Genomic DNA, 4,446 nt, shown 5'->3' on the forward strand with positions numbered 1-4,446 from the left:
ACTTACCTGCTTTCGAAAACAATAACCCCAATAAAGAAGCTGCTATTATTCAAAAGACTATTCGGGAAGCAGCTAACATAGCTATTCCGCGCAGTTCATGTCATAGGTCTTCAAGAAATGTGCCGTGGTGGTCGTCAGAACTTAGTATACTCCGAAACGACAAACTAACAGCCTGGAGAAAATATCAAAGCTACCCCACTCCTGATAATTTCGTATTCTATAAAAAATGCAATGCCCAGTTTAACAGGGAAAAAAGCAAGCAAAAATCCGTAGTTTCGAAGAGTTTACTGAAAAATTAAACCCCACATTCTCTACTCGCAGTATTTGGAAGGGAGTACAAACACTTACGGGCGGTGACAGGTAATAAGGTCAATGGAAATAAGGTCAATTGACTTTATTTCCCACCCTGGTGCGAAATAAAGTCAATTGACATTATTACCTTTTCAAAAGCGAAATAAAGTCAACAAAAATTTGGAAATAAAGTCAAAGTTATTCAAATGGAAATAGCGTCAACAATGCTTAAAGTGTGTCGATTCATAGAAAAAAATGTTGTTCTTACAATAAACATTGCCCCGTAAGTGTTGTTTTTTAATAGATGAAAAAGGCTTTTGCCAAATCCTCAGTGTTGTGATATTAATCCACACACAATCATGAACTACCTCCAATTGATTCTATTAAAAAAAGAATATAAATTACGAATATGTAAAAACACGATGCGAAAAAGTAAACGCCTTCGTACAGCTGGAATACGAGAAATATTTGAAGAAAGAGTGGAGAAATGATCCATAACATGCAAAACATTTTTCGTTTCTACAAAAATAAAGCGAACACTATTAAATTGAAGAAACAGTACATGTCCAAAAACCCCGGAGGAGCACTGAAAGAATTCTGTGTTTTAAATTAGCATATTTTGAACGAATTCGGAATGTCTAAGGTGGAAAAGAACCCAACCTTTCTATAAGGAAACAATTCTAGAAAAATAATTTTCTTACACTGTATTTATGTCTCCGCCAGCAGTCATTTAAAAGCAGCTAAGGAGAACGACGACACTATTTATTAGATGGCACATTCAACGAGCCAATGTGCCAAAATGCGGGTATAAACAATTATTGATTATTTAATATCGGAACCGAGATGGATTGGTTTTCACACACTTTTGAAACACAAATTATATGCTTTTTTACTGCAGACAAGTCGTTGCCTCAAAACACAGCAGAAATCTTCCAATCAGGGCTGCCAACTCTCCTTAGTTTTGAGGTGCCATATTGAGGATAAAAAAGTGCCAAAATGTGCCAAATAGAAAAATAAAAGTGCCAAAAAAGGTGTAATTCCTTTTAATCATTCACATTTGGCAATAAAATAAAGCCTCATTTTCAAAACAAAAGTGCATTGATAAAATAAGATAAACCAGTTGAATAGCCTTTATAAATTAGAAAATTTTAGTTGAGAAAAAGAAGTGCACGCAAAGGATTTCACAAAAATGTATTGAAATGTTATTTTTTTTACAAAAGTGCCATTTTGGCATTTTGTGCCAAATTGAAAAATTAAGTGCCATTTGAAATAAAATAGGAACAAATGGCACGGTTTGAGCCAAGTTGGCATCCCTGCTTCCAATAACTTACAAATATAAAAATGTGAAATATCGAGGGCTTGAATTCATTAATACCCTCTATCTGCAATTTGCACAAAAACTAATTTCTGATTTTAGAAACCATCTGGGACTTATTACCTGTCGTTATATAAGGTAGCATTAATATCACTGATGACAGTTAAAGCTTAGGTGGATTTTTATATCAGAATCTCATCTTTGAGAAAAGTGTGCAGATAGGGGGTATTATTGAATATAAGCCCTCGATGTTTAAAATATATAAAAATTTTATTTCAACGTATACAAAAAATTAATCTACCTGCGCTACAGCACGTCGGGAGACGGGGAGGGGGGGACGGGGGCCCGCGGCGTAGCGTGACGCGGTGTGCGCGCCGGTCGCGCGGGGTACGCGGGGCGCGAGCGCGAGCGCGACACGCGCGGTGTGGCGCGCTGACGCGGCCCGCCGCGAAGCTAAGCAAATTTAATGTTTGAAAGAGAAATAATGTCAATTGATTTTATTTCGTTTTTAAAAAGGTAATAATGTCAATTGACTTTATTTCGCACCAAGGTGGGAAATAAAGTCAATTGACCTTATTTCCGTTGATCTTATTACCTGTCACCCTTACGGGCACGTACTCCCCAATAAATACTTCTTCAATTAAAATAAATCATACAATAATCACTGATTCCAATTCAATTTCCTTAGAATTTGCTCAGAATATCTCTAAGTCATCGGAAACCTCTAACTTTACACCGCAGTTCATAGCTTCCGCTAGTAACATTCCGCTTATGTCCGCAGCCAACTCAACCGACAGTCTAGCTGTACATATGGAAAGAGATATCTGCTTTAACGAAATAGACTATGCTCTAAAGACAGCCAAGGGTACAACTCCAGGTTTTGACCAAATAAACTACGGCATGTTACGCCATATGCCAGTCTCATTAAAACAGAGGTTCATCCAGCTCTACAACTCCATTCTAAAAAGCGGCATTATCCCTCAAAGTCGTGAATGTTCCTATACTAAAGCCACAGAAAGACTCGTCTGATGTAGAAAGCTATCGCCCAATCTCCCTCATTCCGTGTATCAGTAAGCTAATGGAAAAAGTCATTTCAAAAAGGCTAATGTGGTTTCTAACAACCAAAAAGCTCTCATCGCCATTTCAGGTTGGATTCAAAAACGGCACCAGCACTCTGGATGCCTTACTCGCCTTAGACCACCAACTTTCAAAAAGCTTCTCTACTAAAAACCACTCTTCTATCCTTGCTATAGATTTCGTCAAGGCTTTTGACAAAATTGGTTGTCATATAGTTCTTAAAAAACTTCACGAGTGGAAAGTGGGTCAAAATATTTTTAATTACACAAAGTCTTTTCTCAGCAATCGTAAGTTTCGATGTAAGGTAAACAACTATCTCTCGCCTACATTTCCGCTTCTCAATGGTATCCCACAAGGATCTCCACTAGAGGTGTCAAACTATCGATAGTCACACCATCGATAGTTTTTATAGTTTTCCGAAAAACTATCAATATTCACGATAGTCTCGAAAAAAAACAAAACTAGCGATAGCACTATCGATAGCGCTAAATCAGTTAGGTTGCTTTGGTTTTACACGATCATAGTGAAATAAATATTTTCTTATAAAAGTTATAATCATTCAAAGTAACTGCTTTTTAGAAAGTTCAAAAACAAACACAAGTTATACAAACAAAACAGGATTTACGATTAACATATGTATGTATTTTGGCCTAAATGCGTGCATATTTGATTATGACGTCGGCATCACACTAAAAAACAAAATGTTTAATTCAAATTAAAAAATTCAGGTATTACATACAATAGATCGATAGTCCTACTAAACTATCGATATTTTTGATAGTATCAGAAGAAACTATCAATGAGTATTGATCGTCTAAACAAATTGAAACTATCGATACTATCGATAGTGCCATCGATAATTTGACAACTCTAATCTCCACTTTCCGTCACTCTCTTCTTAATAGCGTTTGACGATGTTAGCAAAATCATGAGTCAACAGACAAATGTTAAGCATTGCCTTTACGCCGATGACTTATTTTTAGTAGGTGGTAATAAACATATTTCCGAAATTGAGGAATCGTTTGGAAAAGCTTTCCGGGCTTTAGAAGAATGGTCTCAACATTCAGGTGCTCTCGTTTCATTCGGAAAATGCAAGCATCTTCATGTCTGTAGAAAACGTAGTTGTAATCAGATAGACATTAAGTACAACAATCATAAAATATCCAATGTCAAATCTATGAAAATATTGGGCGTTATATTTGACGACAAACATAGTTTTAAGGAACATTGTATTAGTTTAAGAGGTGAACTAGCTACCAGATTAAATATTATAAAATATTTATAATCGAAGAAAAGTTGTGTACATACTAACACCCTACTTAATATAACTAAATCAATAATACAAAGCAAAATTGACTATGGTATTCAGTTATATGGAAAATGCAATACGACTACGTTAAACAAAATTAAAGCACCTTTTTACGCAGCGATACGACGAAGTTTAGGTACGTGCGTTCAGAACAACACCTATCACAAATTTACTGGCAGAAAGTGGCTTTCAATCATTGGAAGATCGTATAAAACACCTTAGACGTCGTATCATTATACACACATTCTTAACCACGAAGTCAAGCTATTGATGAGAAGAAAAAGGGCACTCTCACACAAATCAGCACTATGTGAGATAAAAGCTCTCGCTGACCTCTTAAACCTGGAGATGGTCCTCATGAAAATCCCCAACACCAAACTTCCTCCATGGATCATAGACAAAAGTAGTTTCATTGATGAGTTGACGTTTGTTCGGAAGGAGAACACTAGCAACG

Source organism: Rhagoletis pomonella, unplaced genomic scaffold (assembly GCF_013731165.1).
Source record: "Rhagoletis pomonella isolate Grant_MI unplaced genomic scaffold, Rhpom_1.0 Rhpom_scaffold_00003, whole genome shotgun sequence".
Classification (NCBI taxonomy): domain Eukaryota; kingdom Metazoa; phylum Arthropoda; class Insecta; order Diptera; family Tephritidae; genus Rhagoletis; species Rhagoletis pomonella.